This window comes from Jaculus jaculus, chromosome 4 (genome assembly GCF_020740685.1).
Source record: "Jaculus jaculus isolate mJacJac1 chromosome 4, mJacJac1.mat.Y.cur, whole genome shotgun sequence".
In the NCBI taxonomy this organism is placed as follows: domain Eukaryota; kingdom Metazoa; phylum Chordata; class Mammalia; order Rodentia; family Dipodidae; genus Jaculus; species Jaculus jaculus.
This window is the reverse complement of record NC_059105.1, coordinates 168817680-168840457: the sequence shown is the minus strand read 5'-3', so window position 1 is coordinate 168840457 and position 22778 is coordinate 168817680. Positions and strand designations below refer to the sequence as shown.

General features: G+C 40.6%; 1 protein-coding gene across 2 annotated transcripts in view; it reads right to left on the bottom strand.

The window, feature by feature from the left end:
• Tmem45a (transmembrane protein 45A) overlaps positions 1 to 22546 on the bottom strand; it is a 94254-nt gene extending 71708 nt beyond the window's left edge. The window contains exon 1 of one of the 2 annotated variants that reach the window (XM_045147763.1): positions 22236 to 22546. The gene's annotated coding sequence lies outside the window, so the exon portion shown is untranslated. The remainder of the gene's footprint in view (positions 1 to 22235) is intronic. The other variant, XM_045147764.1, reaches the window with a different exon arrangement.
• Positions 22547 to 22778: the final 232 nt, after the last annotated feature.

The following is a 22778-nucleotide window of genomic DNA, read 5'->3' as shown; positions in this document are numbered from 1 at the left end:
GCTGGCATCTTACAGACAGACTCTCACTATAAAGATGCCCAGGGTCTACACATCAAGCTGACTTTAGAGTAGTTTACTGTATCTGCCATTGAATTCTCAAGGTATAGAATCTGGGTGCACTTTTGACAAGAATCCTGCAGGTGGTCCTTCTTGAAAGAGGAAAGTCAGAAACCCTTGTATATTCCCATCTCATAACCATGTAGGAATAAATTTCACTTGTCTCGAGGCAAGCACTCCACATGACACCTTGACTCTGAAGAGCTCTATGACATGGATGTGACAGTTGTGGGGTGAGGAGGCTGCCACCCTCCGGAACTAGCAGACAAAGGGTTTTGCCCTCAGCTTGATGTGGCCACTTACAAGTGGGTGCCAGGACTGAGGACAACAGCATAAAGAGCAGCAGATTAAGAAGTCCCAGCTGTCACCTTCCAACACAGAGTTTTGGGATTTTATCTACCCCAACTGTGCTCAGAGCTGTGTGGAGAAGCTGTCAGCTCTGGCTCCTCTGCTGTCCTCAGGAAATGTAGCCAAAAAAAAAGTTTCAGAGAACTTATATCTGGCACAGCCTGAATTCCATGCTAATTCTATCCACCCTGAAACTCAGCTAAGCGGAATTTCAGGTTTGCTTCAGTCACAACTCACTCCTGCTTCATACTTGGTGAGCTCAACAACTCAAGAAATGTAGGGTGTGTGTATGTGTGCGTGTGCTTGCATGCATGTATATGAAGCCCTAGCCAATTCCCTGCCCTTAGGCCCATAGCCTAAGAAGACCCTGCATGAAGGTGTGCTCAGCATAGGTTACAATTACCCCCTCATTTACAAATCCAAGAATCTCTATATACACTATATATATAATATATATTCATATATATACATATATATTCATATATATACATATATATTATACATATATATTCATATATTATACATCTATATTATTTATACATATATATATGGTATATGTGTGTTCCCTTTTATCATTTTTTTTTGTGGTTTATTTTAATTTTCATTGTACTGAGGTTCAGGCCCAATGTCTTACATATATCAGACAGGAGTTCTGTCAATGAGTCACACTTCCAGCCCAGCTGACATGAATTATACCCAGGTCCAACTTTGAATTAGTCATTGTTCAAGCCCTGGAAGACATTTCAACTTAAGGAATAGATGATACAAAAGTTCCCAGCCATTGACCTTCCTTCAGATAAGCACAGCTGGGTCCTCTGCTGGGAAGACACACCCACACTAGCAGAAAAGAGGAATTGCACAATCATTGTTGACAAAGAATCTGTGTGGATTCTCTGCCCTAACCAAGCTTGTCTGTACCTTGTCAGACTGTGCAGTGCTGATGAGACTGAGTGCAACAGAAGAGTTACTGTGTCCCAGCTCCTACATCTCCCTATGAAATGCATGAATCTGTAATATCTATTCAGAGGACAAGAGCTTCAAGCCCTTCAGTACCACTGGATTATCCAGAATCAGAATCACTTTCAAGGAATTGACACAATATCAACAGTGCTTGTGGATACCCCATCACCTCACAGAAGTTACCATTTCCATTGTACAAGTAGCCACAAAAGGTATAACCCACATAATGTGCTATCTATACCACAGTTACTTGAAATATTAGTGCATCTTCATTCTTTTTTTTTCAAGGTAGGGTCTCACTCTGGTCCAGGCTGACCTGGAATTAACTATGTAGTCTCAGGGTGGCCTTGAACTCACAGTGATCCTCCCACCTCTGCCTCCCGAGTGCTGGGATTAAAGGCTGCGCCACCACACCCAGCAGTGCATCCTCATTCTTATGAGATCTACAGGGAGACTGGGTCATTCTGGTTCCAATATGGCAGACACTGTGTCCAGACCTATTAAACATAGCCACAAAAATGTCACTACAGTGCTCAGTTGAAATAAATTAAACATTATGCAACAAATCAATATCCCAAGGCAGATCATTAGGAGAGATCTACTTAGTAAGAAGGGCTTCACAAAAAAATGGGAAGAAAAATCCATCCTAATGGACAAGTGAACAATGGAGTGGAATAAAAGACCCAGAAATAAATCCATTCATCCCCAGCTAACCATTTTCTCACAAAGTTGACAGAAACACACATCAGAGAATGGAGAGCCTCTTCAACAAATGGTGCTAGGAAACTGGTTATTCACATGAAGAAGGATGAGACTGGACTACTATCTGGTCATGAACAAAAGTCATCCCCAGTGGGTCAAAGTCAGACTTGAAAAGCTGAAACTACTACAGAAAATCATAGGAAAACACAACTGGCAAGGGATTCACTTGTAAAATTTCAAATGCATGGGAAACCAACCAAGAATTGGCAAATGAGGTTTACATCAAACTAAAAGTTTTCCACACAACAAGGGAAACAATCATGAAAGTGAAGTTACAGCCTATATAATGGGGGACATTTTATCAACTATTGATATGAAAGAGAATTAATATCCATAATACATAAACAAAAACAAACTCAATAAAAGGGGCTCAGGAAGTGACTCAATCTGTAAATTGCTGAAGGCCGAAGCATGATGCCCAGACCCATGTGCATACTTGTAATCACAGAACTGGAGGTGTAGGGTTAGGAGGATCCCTAGAGCTCACTGGCCTAGTCTAATTGGTGAGCTCCAGGACAACTACAGACCTCACTTTAAAAAAAAAAATAAGTAAAAAGAAAAGAAAAAAATGATAGATGGGGTTCCTGAGGATGACACTCAAGATTGTCCTCTGACCTCCACACACATGTATACACATGTGCACACACATGCAATACACATAAACATACACATAGTAATAATGAAATCTTATCATTTGCATTGAAATGGATGGAAGTAGAGGGCACTACATTAAATAAATCAGACACACATACTTTTTAAAAATTGTTTATTTATTTATTTGAGAGACACAGAGAAAGTGGAGGAGAGGGACAGAGAGAGAATTGGTGTGCCAGGGCCTTCAGCCACTGAAAATGAACTCCAGAGGCATTCGCCACCATGTGAATCTGGCTTACATGGCTCCTCGGGAATTGAACCTGTGTCCTTTGGCTTTGCAGGCAGGTGCCTTAACCACTAAGCCATCTCTCCAGCCCATACATACATTTTTAAAAAGCTTAAAAAATAGAAGAAATGCAATTAAAATGGGCAAATGATCTGAACAGACATTTTTTGAGACAGGCGCTTTAACCAACTAAGCAAGAGAGCCACATTTAATAGACACTTTTCAAAAGAAGCATAAATGGCCAACAAATATATGAAAATATGTGTCCAACATCTTTGGCTGTCAAGGAAATGAGAGCTAAAACCACAGTGAGATATGATTACATTATGCTAGACTGGAAACAGATACCATCTCATCAGTTAGAATGGAAATAGTTAAAAAGAAAAATAATAGGTGGGGTAGAAGCAAGAAAAGGTAGGACAGATGGCATGGGAGAAATAGGATCAACATGCAATAATGAAAACATTGATGAAAAAATTAAATTCAAAAGAGAAATAAAACAAATGCTGGTGAGGCTGTAAGGAAACAGGAAAAGTGTGTACATTACTGGTAGCCATGTAAACTTATAGACACTATAGAAATTAACCTGGAGGGTCTTCAAAAAAATCTAATCACTCCTAGGTATGTATATACCAAAAGAGATTCACATATTCTGGATATTAATGCTCTTTTACATAAACAGTTATTGTCCATGGACCTCCACACACATGCTGTGGCACACATCTGCCTACACTCATACACACAAACACATGTACACACACACACACACACACACACACACACACACACACAAATTATACATATGTTCCATTTTGTTGTCTGGCAAGATTAAAGGTTCAGGGGCTGGGGAAATGGCTCAATGGTTAAAGGTGATTACTTGCAAAGTCTGTTGCCAAGTTCAATTCCCTAATCACCCACATAAGGCCAGATTTATATGCAAGAGAACCTAGTACATGCATACAATGCACATATACACATGCATGTGTAATTAAATAAATAAAAATAAAAATGAATTATTAGAGACTGCCCTTTCAGGACCCCTCCTGTTTTATAGGAGCTTTGCTTCTTTCATTTTCTTAAGCTCTAAAAATAAAACCTTTCTAAACTTCAAAAAAGAAAAGCAAAAATGATTAAGGTTTCTCAAAAGTAAGCATAGGGCAAAGCCAGCCCATTAGTTTGAATGTTTCTCTGAATTCAGATAGAAGGTGGGACATTAAGGTAGAACAATTAAAAATAAGTAAAAACAATATGCACAAAAGTCCAAAGGCTCAGAACAGCAATGTTCTGAAGTATGAACAGGTTAAGGAAGTAAGAGCACATTTCCCCTGTAGCCTTGAGGAACAGGTCGGACCTAGTGCTACCTAGTACCTCTCCATCTCCCTACCTGCAAATGGCTCAGGAAGAATGTTCTCCCAGAGAAAAAGAAGTAACACCAAATGCTGGTGATGGACAGAGCAGAAAGATGTAGAGTGAAAGGCTGCTGTCGTCATGGGGATAGCATCATCACACCTACCAACATTTACTTTTTCTCGTTTTGCCTTTGTCTTCTCAAACATAGGTCTGACTTCAGTGTGTGATACCATGGGGGCTCCAGTGAAGACCCCTAACTGTACCACAGAAAGAGCTTTGGAAAACACTGCTACTGTGGAACTCTCCATCCAAAACCACAAAGTAACTCTTGGAAACAAAAACCCTCTCTTCACACTACTGAGCAGGTCAGAAAGATACACTTCAGTCATGGGAAATGAGCCCATGGCTGGACCAGGCGGCTGGTGCAGGAAGAGCTGAGAATGACAAGTAAGCTGTGGTGACCCCAGCTCCAGGAACCAGGCCAGCCCCACCTGTCAGAGCTGGTCTGGCTGGCATCATTCTCTTCCTATAGGCTGAGTGGGCAGGAGGCCAGACCCATCTAGCACAAAGTGATAGGGTGGACAGCTTCAGGGCACATGTGTATGTGCTGAAACTTACTTGCACAGCTGCAAGTCTAGCCAAGAATATGCCCCTTCTGAGATGAAAATAAACCGTGCTGAAGTGGGACAGGAAGAGGAGCTTACAGCTCACTCCTACCACATCCCTCCTCAGCCAAAGCTACGGACTTCATCTAGGCCCCATTCATCCACACTGCCGGTAGGTGCTGAACACATGGCAGAAAGAACTTGTCTCTAGACTCCAAATTATAACACTGTCATGGCATCCACAGAGTCTCCCTAAAACACTTGACACAGTTCAATCATTTCATTTTGTTTTTTGTAGAAAGGGTCTCCCTTTGTGGTCCAGGCTGACCTGCAATATTCCATTCCCCTGCCTTAGCCTCCAGAGGGTTGGTATTACAGATTTGTGTCATTGTGCCCAGCCATAGTCACTTTTGCAATATGAGTCAGCCTTGCTTGCCAATCAGGATAACCATAGCCCAGAAGGGCAAGGGCCACAGCTGGGGAAGGCTTTCCTGACGGTGTTGAATTTTCCCGTTTGTGGTTAACTTTGTTGTTCTCAGAAATCCTTCAAGGTGTCTACTTTCCCTGTTCTGAGACTGTAACAAAGCAGGTACTGAGAAACAGGTAACCCTGGTGCATCCCAGGGAGGAGATGAGAACAAGCCCCAACATCTCCCATGACTACACACCAGGCCTACGCCTAGCAGGGTCTATGTCTCCCATTCTAAGGTGATGTGCATAGCTGTGCCTGGGCGAACTCACTACAGGACCAGGCTTGTGACAACCTTTCTATCACCAAAGGCAGAAAGGGTCAGAGGGCCTAGACTTAATAGAGACCTAAGACCTAAAACTCATTGCAAAGGAATCCCACCTCAGCCCATTCCAAATAGCTTGTGAAGATTAAAAAAAAATGTTGGCAACATAAAATAAACTTGAATGAGAAGGGGGAATATAGGAATTTGGATCATCTGAATTGAGGTCAGAGAAAATATGACTGCAATTAATCTGCCTTCACCTTTTCCCACCTCATTTGATCCTTTATTTTCTGTTTGTAAATGATGCTAGTTCTCTCAGGATATTACAAAAGCGCCCATTGCAAAGTAAAATTGCCAATAATGTCTTCATCTGACTTGAGTTACTGGCAGAATTTCACAGCACCAATGATTGCCTCCTCTCTGAAAATCAGTTGACCCCTGATTTTCCTCTGAACTGGTCACTTTTACTGGAGTCATCAAACCTTCTAACTTCTTCAAATTGGGATATCCAAAGGATCCACTTTTGGAGGGTGCCCTCTGCCCTCAGTTCTAGAGGTCTCATTCAGCTTTGCAGCTTGAAACAGTGTCATGTGACTGCTTCTCCCAAATGTCTAACTTAAAATCAGACTTTTCCCAGAACTCCAGGCTTCTCTCCTCAGCTGCCCAACCAGCTTCTCCATTCAAGTGTCCAGCAGGCCTCTCAAACTCAAACCTATCCAAAACTTAGCTCCCAATATCCCTGACTAGAGAGAACCTGACACCATTTTCTTTAATTAAAATAACTTCATCCTCTCCATTACTCACATAAATACAGTACCCCTTGACTCTTCTTTCATGTCCTATGTCCAATATTTTGAAAACTGCTGTCTCTACCTCTCTGTCAACTTCTCACCACCTCGCTGCTACCCCTCCTGTGCAGACCTTGATTATAATGATTGTCTTTCAACAGGACTTGGCTCTTCCCTTGTCTCTGTAAACTATACTCAGCACAGGATCAGGGTTCTTCTGTTGACATGTAAATGAGGCCCAAGTTTCCACAGGGAATCCCAGAATGCACACAAATTAACCCTTCATTTCCTCAGCTACCCTTCCTCGGTGCTTGGGGTGCTTGTCCCTGTAGTTCACACAGGTCTTCCCACTTGTCCTTGAATATGTCAGGCTGCCCTCCTCCTTAGGGCACTGGCACTTGCAGCTCTAACTACTTGAAATGTGCTTCCTTTTATTTCCCCAAGGCTACATTCAAATGAGACCTTTTCACATCACCCTGTTTTAAATACTGCTGAATACTTCATTTTCTTGCCCAGTTTATTTTCTCTACAGCATTCCCTTTTACTATCCTTCTTTGTGGCATCGTTATGCTTCTTGCATTTCTAACCCTTTTACAAGAACAAATTCTCAATAAATCCTGCTCCAACAATGCTGGAGTTTATTTCCTATTTTTCTTCACTGCCATATCTTTAGTGCTTGGCACTGGCAGGTGCTTAATGTTTGCGTACATAAGCAAGAGACACATTGATGATTGATGGGTAGGGAAAATGGCAAGAAGGAGGAGGAATGGATATAGGGATTGGTTGACGGATAGATCAATTGGGAGATGAATAGATTTGAAAGTGTGATGAAAATTTAGAGTGAATGCCAGTCTTCATACTTCAGTTATAAGATTCCTAAATGTCTCAGAAGAAAAAATAAATAAATCAAGGAAAATAAAATTCTGCAATAAAAACACACACCTTGGGCTGGAGAGATGGCTTAGCGGTTAAGCGCTTGCCTGTGAAGCCTAAGGACCCCGGTTTGAGGCTCGATTCCCCAGGACTCACGTTAGCCAGATGCACAAGGGGGCGCACGCGTCTGGCATTCATTTGCAGTGGCTGGAGGCCCTGGCGCGCCCGTTCTCTCTCTCCATCTGCCTCTTTCCCTCTCTCTCTCTCAGTCTCTTTCAAATAAATAAATAAATAAAAACAAAAAATTTTAAAAAAACACACCTTTAATAGTTATTCTGGATACCCTACTACAATGGTAGATTCCAACATAAAATAAATGCCATTTTCACAGACTCATTACAATTGGGCTAGTTTTAGCATTGCCTCAATAGCTATAACACACAACAAACCAACTAGGGAGATACTTGTTTTTGTAGAAATCAAGCATGGCAAAAAGTGGCTCTAATACTGGGAAAATGAATCAGAAAACGAATTGACACACTCAAGGTAGCCAGCCATTATTGTGACGCTACCATGTGACAGACACTTCAAAGGGGACCTTGCTAACCTTATCTCATACACTCTACCACCCTTGGAAGCAGATATTACATCTCTTTTACAAATAAGGGGACTGAAGCACAAAGAGAATAAGTTACTTATACAAAGTTTCAAATACACAGTTTAGTTTGGATTCAAATTATACTTACATGAGTCAAGAATCCTTGCTTTTTCTGCATTATTAAAGAAAAGTTAGCCCCAAAATAGTAACCTTTAAGTGTCACAGTTCACTTCTATTTTCTGAGGTATTCATCTGGCTTTGTTTCAGTAGATCAAGCATCTTAGAATCAACACAATAGTCATAAGAAGATATAGCTAAAAATCAAGGAATTTTATTGGATTATAGGAATGATAAGCTGAAACTTCTCACTTTACACTCAGCTACACACACACACACACACACACACACACACACATCTCTGAATACCAAAAGCAACTACTAAGAGAGTTTAAAATTACACTTTTACCTTTGCCCAAGTCCCTTCAGGTCATAAGTGCTAAAGATACACCTCTAAGAAGATCTGACAATTCCGGCAGATGTTGTTTACTGCTCAAGAAAAATGTTTCACTAGCATCGGCCTTGCAATAGTCCAGCGAAATCTCTTTGCTTCCTCCTACTCACATTTCTCTTTGGACACTTTACTTATTGCTGGTAGCCTCTACCTCCACCTACAGAAACCTGGCTCATAGCACCCTACAATTAATGTCATCATATATACAAATACATTTGTGACATTCCACCTTACCAGAGGACACTGGACTTTTCAGTCAGGAAGCACTAGTTGATCACATTAACAGATGCTTCTCCTATCACTGTGTATAGTAACTGCCCTTGCTTACTTTTACTCTCACCAAGTTTGTCTCCTGATTAATATATGTCAAATTGTTCCACCAGAGAACATTAATTTTTAGTGTATAAGAATGCTAAGAAGAACATTCCCACAGGGATTTTTTCCACCTAAATTTTCTTTCTTTTACTTGAGCCAATCACCTCACATTCATTCTAACTCAAAGAAAGTAGATAAACACTACAGATTATTCTCTTCTCCTGAGCTGTATGTACAAAGATTTAAAAAGCCAAGGAGGGGCTGGAGAGATGGCTTAGTGGCTAAGTGCTTGCCTGTGAAGCCTAAGGACCCTGGTGCAAGGCTCATATTCCCCAGGACCCACATAAGCCAGATGCACAAGGTGGTGCATGCATCTGGAGTTCATTTGCACTGGCTGGAGGCCCTGGCATGCCCAGTCTCTCTCCCTCCCTCCCTCTCTCTCTCTCTGTCACTCTCTCTCTCTCCCTCTCTGTGCATGTGTGTCTTTCCCTCTCTGTGGCACTCAAACAAATAAATAAAATTTTTTAAAAAAATTTAAAGGTCCAGGAATAGCTGGGAAGATAGCTCAGCCAGTAAGAGTTTGCCTTGCAAGTAAAGAATCCACATTAAAAATAAAATCCAGGCTGGTGGCACATACTTGTAAGCCCAGTGCTGACAGGTAGATCCCTGGGACTCATTGATCAGCCAGTAGAGCCTAATTCGATGAGTTCCAGGACAGTAAGAAAACCAAAATCGACACAAAAATAGGAGAGACAAACTATGAAGGGGGAGTGAGGAGGAGGGGGCAATAGTGGGTAACAAAAGGCATGCATGATAAAGTACATTATATTCATGCATGAAACTATCAAAAAAGTAAAATAAATAAATAAAACATAAAAAAAGACAAAAGGTGAATGACATTCAAGGTCTTTTTCTGACATCCACACAGAAGTGCACCTGTATATACAAATATGCTCACCTGTAAATATATGTAAAATATAAGAATAAGCATTAAGTAAGGGTTATTCATTTGTCTGGTGCTAACTTACTCTCCGTTGGAGAATCTGCTTCTCTTTTTCAGATAGACGTAGATCCTAAGGAGAGAGCCACCCCATCATACCTCAAAAGGGGCCCGGCTGAAACTAAGAACAATTGGCGAAACAAGCAAGGGTGCTGTTTTCTTGGTGAACCAGGTACCAGCACTAGGGTGAAGGAGATCAACACAGAGAAAAATCAACTCCTACCAAATCAGAGATCCAGAGACCCTGAGGTCACAACACCTCATCACTGAAACAGATCAAAAATGAACCCAACGTGGCTCAGGGAAATTTTGAGGAAGAGGGGCTGGAAAGAATGTCAGAGCCACATGTTGGGTCATGATATGCAGACATTTATCCTACGCATAACTGTGGGCTAACTCCAGAATGCATGACCCATATACATCAACAAGGAGGGGGTAAGGGGAGGGGGTAGGTCACGGATAAGCCTAATAATGATACCAAATTGACTGTATTCTCTGAGTACAAAACTAATTAATAATTAAAAAAAGATGGAGTGCTGACATAAAAATAGATACATAGGTCAATGGAATAGGTTGAGGGCCCAGAAATAAACCTATTAATTGATGGGGAAAAAAAGAATAAGCATTAACCTCCAGACACAAAATGGCCTGGATATCCATGACCTCATAGTGCCTGACACTACCTACACAAGACCATCATAAGAGGAGGAAAAGATCATGACATCAAAATAAAAGAGAGACTGATTGAGATGGGGAGGGGATATGATGGAGAATGGAGTTTCAAAGGGTAAAGTGGGGGAAGGGAGGGCATTACCTTGGGATATTTTTTATAATTCATGGAAAATGTTAATAAAAATTGAGAAAAATAAATAAACAAATAAAATAAGAATAAGCCTTGAAAAAGTCCCAGATGGCCTGGAGAGATGGCTTAGCCATTAAGGAGTTTGCCTGCAAAGCCAAAGGATCCCAGTTCAATTCTTCAGGACCCACGTAAGCCAGATGCACAAAATGGTGCATGCATCTGGAGTTCCTTTGCAGTGCTGGGATTAAAGGCATGTGCCACTGCACCTGGCTTAACTTCTTAACTAATCTCCTTATACCATTCAGGGCCTCAGTGGAGCTAAATGAGTCTTTCTTAAAAGGACATCCCCTGCTTTCCAATCACCAGAAGCCTTCTCTTTGTACACAAGTTAGATGCTCACCTAATGTAAGCACACTTACTCTCACCTATCCAGCTAAATTAAGAATACTATAAAAAGCATTAATTCATTGAATTATGATTTTATATTCACCATGGCCTCAGAATTGTCCTGCATAAATTTCTTCTAACCATACTCACAGTAACAAAGAACATGAGCTCATATGTTCAAATATTCTTTGAACCAATAAGAAACAAAATGATGAACTTTAGGTACAGTGGAGGAGGCGATACTTGCAAATGTAATTTGTTAAATAAATTATAAAAAATAACCAAAGATGTGTCAAAAAGTAGTGAAGGAAAGATAGCATCTGCCTAAATTAGTGTTTTTTTTTTTCTAAAACCTTACTTTTTCAGGCCTTACCACATTCCCTATGAAGTATACTCCATCCCCAGGTCTGCCAATATGCCTCATGATAGTTTGACATCATTTGTGATTGATAAGATACTGGAAAATGTCCTTAATTTTAATGAGGCTGGGTGTGAGAGTCATTACTGTCCTCCATAACAAAAGGAACTGATGTTCACAGAGAATAGGAGTGAGGACAGCAATCCTTTGTTTTCTCAATAACTAATTTTGTACCAAGGTCAAGATTCCTCAAAATCAAAATATCCCTTCATTTGGCCTCTTCATTCTAAACGTTTCAAAATTGACAATTTCTGTGACATACAGAAAAAACATGGCTTCTCTTAATTTCAGGACAACCAAGGAAAGTCCACAAGAGTAGTCTACAAATTCTAGTTCCAAGTCAAATACAAAATCCACTAACATGAAGAGGAAAAACCACCTACTGAGACTTTTCAGCTCTTGTGCAATTTCTGTGTAGAACAAGTAAGCTGCTGACAAAAAGACAATCACTAGGTTGAGAATTGGTATGAGAATGTAGGAAAGAGAATAGCAGGCAAGCGGAAATGAGACTGGGACAGTGGCAAAGTAAAATGTTTGTGACTGCCTCCGTGGTTTTGCATCATCGCACCAGTTCTCCTGGAGAATTACCAACTCCTGAGAGCCAGTCAGCATGCAGCCACTTAGGAAGGTGCAAAAACAGCTTCCTCCACTTGCCCCACCCTCTCTTACTCATTACCACCACAAAATATTATCAGGCAGCTATAAGCTAAAGATAAACTAGAAGCTCTTATCACAATTAACATCCACTAGATTGCATCAAGTTTCAGTCATTTTCCTCCAGAAAGCATGATCTTGTCTTTGGCTGAGTCTTTCTGATAGGTCCTAGATATATAGAGGCATACAGAAGGCATTCCTGAGCTCATGAGGTAGAAGCAGCAAGTTCTTGCTTGTGCTTTCTAATCTCCTCTATCTATGTATTTCTCATTGGAAAACAGAATAGAACCTCCAGTGCATACTTACCTGAAAGAAAATGAAGTAACAAACACATTCCATGCACTATCTGAGAGTGAGAATATTGTTGCCATTATTTTTAAAAATATATATTTTTAATTTATTTGCAAGGGGAGGGAGAGAGAGAGAGAAAGAGAGAATGAATGAGTGTGCCAGGGCCTATAGCTGCTGCAAATGAACTCCAGACCCCTGTGTCACTTTGTGCTTCTGGCTTTATGTGGGTAATGGAGAATCAAATCTATGTCCTTTGGCTTTGTAGGCAAGCATCTTAACCACTGAGCCAACTCTCCTGGCTCTTGTTGTCATTATTAAACATAGTCGGTAAATCATTCAGAGCCTGATAATATGGACTGATATTCACCCTGTAATATTACATCCCAGTTCTACTTACTCAATCTGTAATTGCCACAGTTGGGAATGGAGATGAATTATTACAAGACCATTTTTTTAGATGAAAGCGGGACTTTTAATATTCCTTCCCTTAAAGGACAAATAAAATAACAGTTTCCCCAAAGACATGTCTTTTGGTCCCATCTTCCAAAGCATAAAATTTATATTACATAATGGTAGTGAAACCCTGTTATGATAGTAAAATCACAACTTGCATACAAATTGATCTGGGATAAACACTAAAAATTATTGTTCTCCAGCCAGCAAGACCTTGGTGAATTATATGAAAAAATTGTATACTTGCACAAAGTGCAAAAACAAAAAAAGGCAAGGTACTAGTCAATCACAAACCTTGTTCTCACAGCAAAACACCTAAAAAGGCATACAGAAGATCTGCTGCCAGACTGGCCCTAAGGGTTGAGGATAAGTGGATGAGAGAAACAGGCCTGATACCCACTTCAGATACTGTCAAAAATCACAGAGACACAGTCAGGCTGAAAGTGCATTGCTCAATTATGGACCTGCAGAGTAGATCATCATGCATAATCCTGGCACACCCTCTGTCCCCAGTCTCCAGCCTCTGGTAGTGACCAAGTCTTGGATCTTCAGCCTCTGCCATAGTCCTAATGGGACTTGGCTCACTTCGGTCTCCGCATGTTCCTCAATGGGACTCAAAGGCCTCTGCCTCTGCAACTTGGTTTAGCCAGTCTCCTTAAACTTGTCTGACATCTTACCTTCTTGGTGTGGTCCTTACTGCCCTTTAAAACCTTCGATTTTGAGTCATTCATTAGCCTCAGAAAATTAGTACCATCTCACCTACCCACCTTCACTTCTCCTTTAGGATACTAAACTTCACTGGGATTTATCATGTATCTGGTCAATGCATTAGCTTAGTTCTTCTTGCTGTAATCCCAATGAGGAAGTACCAAATATAGGGGCAAATATCTGTTTAAGTAATAATAAAGATCAAAGATTTCTATGTCAGAATACAAAATATCAATATAGAAAAGGGTTGGAAGTCTCTGGCTTGGTAGGAACAAAATGTCACACTAATAGCACAAATTATTTGAGTTGTTAACAGTATTAAAATATGCATGGAGAGCATCCAGATAGCTCAGTCGGTGGAGCATCAGACTTTTAATCTGAGGGTCCAGAGTCCAAGTCCCTGTTCAAGTGGCTGTGATTTTTGTGTAAAATAGTATAATAATAAAAACATGGGCTGGAAAGATGGCTTAGTGGTTACTGTGCTTGCCAGTAAAGCCTAAGGACCCAGGTTTGACCTGCCAGCACCCATGTACAAGATGCACAAGATGGTGCATATTTCTGGACTTCATTTGCAGTGGCTGGTAGCCATGGTGTTCCCTTTCTCTCTATCTGCCTCTTTCTGTCTCTCTCTCTCCCCCAAATAAATAAATAAATAAAATATTTTTTAAAAAGAGTAAAAATGTGAACTACTAAAAACAAGTCCTTTAGGACCAGAGGGATAGCATAACAGTTAAGGTGTTTGCCTGCAAGCCTAATAACACAAGTTTGATTTCCCAGTCCCCCCGTAAAGCCAGATGCACAAAGTGGTGCATGCATCTGGAATTCATTTGCAATGGAGGGAAGCTCTGGCATACCTATTCTTTCTGTCTGTCCTCTCTCTCTCTCTCTCTTCTTGGTAATAAATAAATAAATAATTTTTTTAAATATGCATGAGGGTTGTAGAGTTGGCTTAGCAGTTAACGCACTTGTCTGCAAAGCCAAAGAACCCAGGTTCCATTCCTAGGATCTATGTAAACCAGATGTACAAGGTGGCACATGCGTCTGGAGTTCACTAACACTGGCTGAAGACCCTGGTGCACCCATTCCTCTCTCTCTCTCTCTTTCCCTCTCTCTCTCTTTCTGTCTGTTTCTCTCTCTCAAATAAATAAAAATAAATTTAAAAAATATGTATGGACACATATCTCCAGTAATAGTCAGAGATAGTGTCTTTCCATTTTAAATACAACTACATTATTATTTTGAGGTGTTAGACTTGTGGATTTCACCTGATTTGGGGATGCTTTTCCCTGCTCTGAAATGAGATTAAGTGCCAAGGAAGCAGTTTAGTTCTTTGGGAAGTTGCTACTTTATGATTTATTGGCACGTTTGGACACATGTGGAGTCTGGTACTAATAATTCCCTACTACTAAGGCATGATCTTCTTTATGAAGTAAGCGCTTTCCATCTGTCTAGAACAGGTAACATTCCTGCTCTCTGTGAATGCCAGATTCTGTTTATCTCTCTTTTATCTTTTTCCATTTTGTATTACTATCACCAAATACTTAAAAGTAGCTAATATATGAAGAAAAGACATTTCCTTCCTCACTCACAGTTCTGGAGCCTAGGAAGACCAAAAGCAAAGAACCAGTATTCATCCAACAAGATGACAGGATTCATATTATATCATAATTCAGCTGGAAGCATCTCATGGAGAAGCATATCAAGCATGCTAACTCAACTTTCTCACTCTTCTGATACAATCACTAACACCATCATGGAGTCTGGAACCCCATGAGCTCATCTAATCCTAATTACTTCCCAAAAGTTCTACCTCCACATACCATTAGCATATGGAATTTAGGCCTAAGTTTCCAAAATATTAAAGCATTCAAACTGTAACAGCCCACAATCTGTGCACCCAACTTCCAATTGTTTTGTCAAATACTTGCACTGATCAGTATTAGTGCTGAGTACTCTGGGCCCCCTTGTGGAGGTTCGAAGGTCTCTCCTTGTGTAGCTCAAGGTGTCCAAACCCCACTTGTCCTGAGATTCATCTTCCCTAGAAACTCTCTCCAGATGGTGAGTTGAAGCAGTCAGAATACACACCTCTTTGCTTCCAATTTCTTGATTTTCCTCATTGCCTGATGACTATGTTTCACAAACCATTGTCTTATACATTTTACCTAATGGTCTTAATTGTTTTAGGCCAAATGTAAACTTGGCTGTGTAACGTCATCTTCAGTAGAAACAGAATGTTTTAAAATTCAGCACACTTTTCACCTACTATAAATATTGATAAATAGAAAAGATACTACTTTAATCCTTGCTTGTAAAGAAATGTTCTTGAATCACTTACCTGAGAATCATCCAGGATTCTTAACAAAACCACATTTTGATATATTCCAAAATCCACTGAATATAAATTTCTTGAAACTAAAGTATGAGAGTTTTTACTATCACCATGACAACTAGTTAATAAAGACAATGAAATACTCCTCCAAAAAGCTCAGAAATCATTGAAGTTGGAACAGACTGAAAAGTCCAGAACAGTAGCAAGTCAACTTTCTAGAAACCACAAATTCTCTGTGGCTCACTGAACCATTATGGATGCAGCTACTTTCTTCTCATCCATTCCACAGAGGAACACGGTAAAGATACATACAGAGCGCTGACTGCCTCTCCACAGAACTTCTCTGGATGGTGAACCAAACCCCAAAGGCAAACCAACCAGGAAGCTGTTGTGCTCTCATGTGGGGTTCTCCTCAGTTATTAGTTATTAATAAATAGTGACAATCATGTTCACTATGTCAGAGTAACAATAATCAACCCATATTCCCCAATATAAAAGACATTTGGAAATGACCCCTCCACTGTCTTGATCCACTGAGATCTGTTCCTGGGTGAAGAAGCAAGCAAGCACCCTAAAACACTTAACAGACATAACAGCAAACATGTATCTTTAGGCTGAGGTTGCCAAAAAGCAATAGGTTTCACCACAAAAGCCCACTTGCTCAAGTCTTTGCTGGGGCTTAGTTTGGAGCGAGCATCTTGCTCATCCTGAAAGTGGTGACAGGCTCGGGCTGCTCTAAATGGACAGTGGTGGAAAGGCTTCTCCATGCTGATCCAGTAGATGAAGCACATCAAAGTTTAACTCACATCCTGAATTGTAAGTGTTCCCTATTTAAACCTGACTGTACTTTACTAGCATTGATGACACCTAGTGGGCAAAGATGGAAATGAAAGCAGATGTATACATAGGAAGGGCCAAACCAATGTGAAGCCATTGGAGGGCTTAAATAGGGGAATAAGATGGCTTTTATTTATTAAATTTATTGTTTTATTGTTATATTTATTATATTTTATTATTATATTTATTATAAACGTACTTATTTTATTGTAATATTAAAAATTATCTCTGGTTGCCCTTTGGTCTTTTCAAGGGGGCAGCAGTTAATGTGAGGAGATAAAGAAGGCAGTGAAACATAGTCTATGGAACAATCCAGTCTGCCACAGTATTTTACCACTTTAAACCAATACAGAAATAGAGGGGAAACATTAAGAAAATTGCTTTTAAGCATATTTAAGTAATTTGACATTGAATCAACATCTAAGCAGGATTTTGTTTTATAAAAATAGGCTTCAAATAGTGGCACCCAGCCTAGGGGGAGATAGCCAATGGCTCTCTGATTGGCTAAGAGATTCACTCAGTGGAAAGGAACCCTTAGCTGGAACTGAGAATAGAGTCATAATCCTACAGAGACCAAAATCCTGAACTCCAACAAGAAGCTCCCACTAGTCTTTAGCCAAAAGAGTGGCTATATCCACCTAAATCTCCCTTAATTAATGATGTTTATCCCATTGAACCTATGCTGACCTCAGTCTCTTTTGGAGAATCTGTTTTTCCGTTTCAGAAGGCAGCTAGAATGAGAAGATAAACCACCCTTTACATATCAGCCAGAGCCCCAAGTGAAACCACAGAGGAATTGGCAAAATGAGCAAGAATGCTGCTTCAGTAGTGAGCCCATCAACCAGGGCCAGGGTCATGACAGACACTGAGGATAATCAAAAAGCAGAAATCCAGAACCTTCTGAGAGCACATCACTAAAATAGTCTTAAAACACACCCACAATGGCTCAAGGAATTTTGTGGAAGCTGGGGGGAGGGAGACAGAAAGAATGTAAAAGCCATGGAATGGAAGGGAATGTTCAGGGATACTGTCCCCTTCCCCGCACCCCCTTACAATGACTTGACTGATTCTCTCACATCTATACTCTGAAGACTTTTGGTGCAATACCAGATATCCCAATGAGGAGGGCCCTCAGCATAATGGGGGCAGGGGGTAAGGAGGATGGAAATGATGGTACTAACATATAATGTGTCCATACAACTTTCTACTTAATAAAAAATGTTTAAAAAATATATTTTCAGGGGACCTGGAAAGAGATATTCAAATGGTCTTTTACCACAGATCATTTAACATACCACTGCAATAGTTCAGCCAAAGAGTGATGGAAACTTAACCAAAAAGAATGAGCCAGGCCTGGTATGGTGGCACACACCTTTAATCCCAGCACTTGGGAGACAGAGGTAGGAGGACTGCCAGGAGTTCGAGGCCACATTGAGACTACATAGTGAACTTCAGGTTAGCTTGAGCTAAAGCAAGACCCTATCTCAAAAAAAAAAAAAAAAAACCAGACACAGAAGACTCATGTCCCAGGGTCATAAATAACACCAAGAGAAATCTGAAAGGCAAGGCAAGGAAGGCAGGTGCATTCCATGATACTTCTGCCACTGCTGCCCACTCTAGACCTGAATACTCACCACACACAGAAAAGTGACAACTAATAACAGTTTTGTTTTTAAGGCTATGGTGTAAATGTTGCATTCAAAACCCATGTGAGGCAACATTGTGTCTAAATTCTGATTTTACTATTATTTTACATTAGAGATTTACTTAATCTCTCTGATAAAACTATTTGTTCTTTGGGGCAAACAGCTCATATAAGAAACCACTGAAGAAGTAAAAGGAAAACAGTGATACTACACATAGGCACCAGGTTTCCATGCCCAGAGTATGTCCACACTGGGCAAAGAATACAATGAGGAGCGGCCGCACCAGGGATGGAGAAGCTAGGGAAGCCTGATATCCTTAGTACCTGCTTAAAGGTGACATGCCTCCAAGGCCTCTGACCCCGAGCCCCCACAGTCCTCCTCAATACCCTCTTTCAACACCACCCCCAGCAGTTTTCCCTTTAGCCTTGGTTCCCAAGGTTTAGTTGATATGATTTGTTTGTTTGTTTGTTTGTTTGTTTGTTTGTTTGTTTGTTTTAAGGTAGGGTTCCACTCAAGGCGATCTTCCTACCTCTGCCTCTTGAGTGCTGGGATTAAAAGCATGCACCACCAAGCCCAGTCTATGCAAAAATTCTTAAATATGAAAAGCTTGAAGCACTTCAAATCCCAAGCATTTAAACAAGAGATCCTCGGTCTGTAACTACTCACAGATAATGCCAAAGATATCTCTCATATACAACAGATCTATGTTCTAACTTGCTACTATCAAGATTTAAATAAAATGTTTCAGATGTCACTTGGATATTTATAGGTATGGATCTGTTTTTGTTTTGTTTCATTTTCTTTTGTGTTCTTTTAATTTGAAGATCTGCCTTTCCTCCACTCAAGGTTTCTCCACTTATTTGCTTTTTTTTTTTTCCTTCTCCCTTTACAAACAAGACATAATTCTGACTAAGGATTATGGAAATCTGTTAGAGGCAGATAATAAAAAGGAAAATAGTGCTGTATGGTAGCATTAAATACATTTGTAGTGTCTTTGCCTTCCTGTTTAATAAATAATAAAGATTTACCATTAAAACTGATTAGAAGGACAAAAAGTAATCCTAGAACATGATCACAAAAAAAAAAAAAGTTCAGATCAGCTAGGCATGGTGGTACACGCCTTTAATCCCAGCACTTGAGAGGCAGAAGCAGGTAGATTGCTGTTAGTTCAAGGCCACCCTGAGACTACATAGTGAATTCCAGATCAGCCTGGGCTATAGAAAGACCCTACCTTGAAAAACCAAAAGTAAATTTTGCATAGACTTTATAGGTTGAGCATCCTAAATCTGAAAGTCAGAAATTTAAATGTTCTGACATTTGAAACTTCTTTGAGTATTGTATGAGCCCTTAAAAAGTTTCAGACTTTGAACCTATCATCTCAACGCTCAAAAGACTGAGGCAAGAGGACCATAAATTTGGGACCAGTCTGGGTATTATAGTAAGACCCTGCCTCAGGAAAAAAGAATGCTCAAATTTATTTTTCCATTACTATGATATTTTAGCCTACTGTTTCCACTTTAGAGGAATGTATAAGGTACTAATATATACTTCTTCAATATTTATCAGAAGTTGAGACTATTTTACATTTCACTTTGATTTCTGTTTATTATTTTAAACTTAAGCCAATTTTAGACAAAAAGTAGTTTGTGGTAGACTCTGGGCCAGAGATAGATAGTCTTAGTACATAACAACAGTGTGTTGCAACTCACTGCTGACTCAAATCAGAAATGGAATAATTATTAAGAATAAATTCAGAGCTTCCTCTATGCTAACTTAATTCCAGCACCCTGGGTACCTTGGCTCTGAAAATAGCAGTTAGTAAGCATGCAGCACAAATCAAGGCTTACCTTAAACAAATGACAGTTCATAGGATGTTAAGTAGGAAAACGAAAAGATAACCTCTATAAATGTTCCAAGGTGCCTATTACAAGATATGCCTACTTCAGTAACTGTAAATTATAAACTCTAAGTATTATCAGCAAGATGAGAAAGACCCATTTTCATACACTCTGTTGACATGGAAGGTTGTGACAATCACAACATGTCAAAAACTTCTAAGTAGGGCTCATTAATGGAAAATAGCCTGGATAATGACCCAGAGCACCAGACCAACAAGGCAGAGATCAAAGACAGCCACCACATAAAGACTCCAAATTGTCTGGCCCTGACATACTACTCAGCCTTGCCCACCCAACCTACAGGCCTGAATGGCAGTCATGGAAGCAATGAAAAGGAGACGAGAGTATGCTGGACAAATAGTGGAGACTGGTCCCCAGAAATGAATTCCTTGACACAAGCTCCACTGTAACTGCTGCCAGCTCATCTTCCCATCCCCCACAGTCTACCTCCTAACTCTCCTTCTATATCTTGCAGTTTAAGCTGTGGTCTCCTGCATTCTTAGCAGAAAGCATTCCACATTTTCTTCCCACTAACCTCTCACAGATTAAGTCAATGTTCCCAGGATAGTTCCACATTTTATAGCCACTGATTCTTTGTCCCTAATTTCCCTTATTCATCAACTTGTCACAGCTGTATGCCCCTCCCTAATACCACCCTCAAAACACACTAGAAAAATCCTTTCCCAGGAATGCCATTCTTATGAAGCCATCATATATTATGATGACCTCGTCTATCCCCCAGATCTACGTCCTTTGATCAATTCTTCACTCTCCATTTAAGATACCCTCTAAAAGCCTCACACAGTGACTGGCTATTTAGTTTCTACAGCAGAGGTCATAATGCTCCTGGGGAAACTGGGGTACAGAAGCTGGGAAGGACAACAAGGAAGAATGAACACAATAGCAAAGACTTATATGTGCCCAGCTGTTCTAATATATATATATTGAGATAGGGTCTCACTCTGGCCCAGACTGACCTGGAATTCAGTATGGAGTCTCAGGGTGGCATTGAACTCATGGCAATCCTCCTACCTCTGCCTCCCGAGTGCTGGGATTAAAGGCGTGCGCCACCACACCCGGCAAGGCTTAATATATTTTAACTCGGTACTCTGGACACCCCATGAGGTAGTGCAATTATTTATTATAAACACACTACATAGGACAACTGGGCCACAGGTGGGCTGAATGTTGTACTCAAGTTCCATTCTTGAACTAAACCTGACTAGCCAGCTATGTTCTTTCTAACCTTGTATCCCTCCTATTCATGTTACCCTTCTCAATCAAAACGACACTGCAACTAACAAATTTTGCAACATTTCTCACCCACTGCTTTCTGAGTCCGAAATTAAGTATCAGTTTTAGCCAGATTTTTCATGACAGTAAGCAAAATTCTGAGCTTCCAAACATTCCCTCAAACAAAGAATCACTGATATTTCAGATGGAATGGGCCTCTTCTTGGTCAATATTTTCCAACATTCCAATTTTAATTCCTGAACTAAAAACTAGAGCTATTTCTAAGCATGCACATATAACAACCACTCTGAATATTATTTTGATAGAATTATAGGTTGCATATATTAGTTTATGAATATACAAAATGGTCTATCACATGTTTAATTATTTTTTAACAATCATATAGGAATTTAGATCTCCCTGTATGGATTGGAGAATATAGAAAACAAGCATTTACAATACAATTACATTCAAATTAAGTTAAAGATCCAGCAATTTCCTGTATGATTCGAATTTTAAATAATTTAATATTAAAGATCCTACTAACTGAACTCCAAATAGTTTGTTGCCAGGAAATGGTACAATAGCACCCCATCAAAATAAGTTTTCAATGGCAAACTAAAAAATTAAAATATTCCCATAATAGAAGAAAAAGAAATGAAGTGTCCCTGCAGTTTGTGGCCACAAGCGAGATGTTTATCCCCTTGATAAACAGAAGGCTGTGAGAACAGCAAAAAGATAGGATAAAGCTCTCAGCCGGAGGAGAAATACGATAGCCAGCACGTCTTCAAAAACTTACCCAGTTTGGTCTGCTTTCTCAACGCTGTTTCTCAGTTTTCCGGTTAAGATCAGACAGAGGCTGGGCTCCTGTTGCTGTCTCTGTTCTTTTGATCCCAGAGCCCCATGAAAACTGAAATAAGTGGTGGGTGGGATGTGGTCCCGTGTCTCATTAGGGAGAGGAAAAGTTTGAAGCTTGAGCTGCCGGCTGCTTCTTGGGGAAAATAAGCAGCTGAAAAATCAGTGACTAGCAGGAGACGACGTGGGGGACGTGCCCCGCTGACGTCGGCCCGGGAGGGGGCTGCGCCGTTTCTCAGCACCGCTGTCCAGATGTGCTCCGTCCAGTTTCCCCGAGGGGCAAGGCCCGCTTCGGAGGCGCCTGGCAGAAGCTCTGGCTCATTGGTAGCTGTGTGTCCCGCCCGGCCGCCGATTGGGGAGGAGGCCCGTCACTCCTGCGGGCCGGGGCCGGGGCCGGGGCCGGGGCCGGGGCCGGGGCGCGCATCCTTGCGGGGAAGCGGGCTGGAGGGCGGCGCGGTCGCTGATATGGCACTGGGTGGCGGCGCCG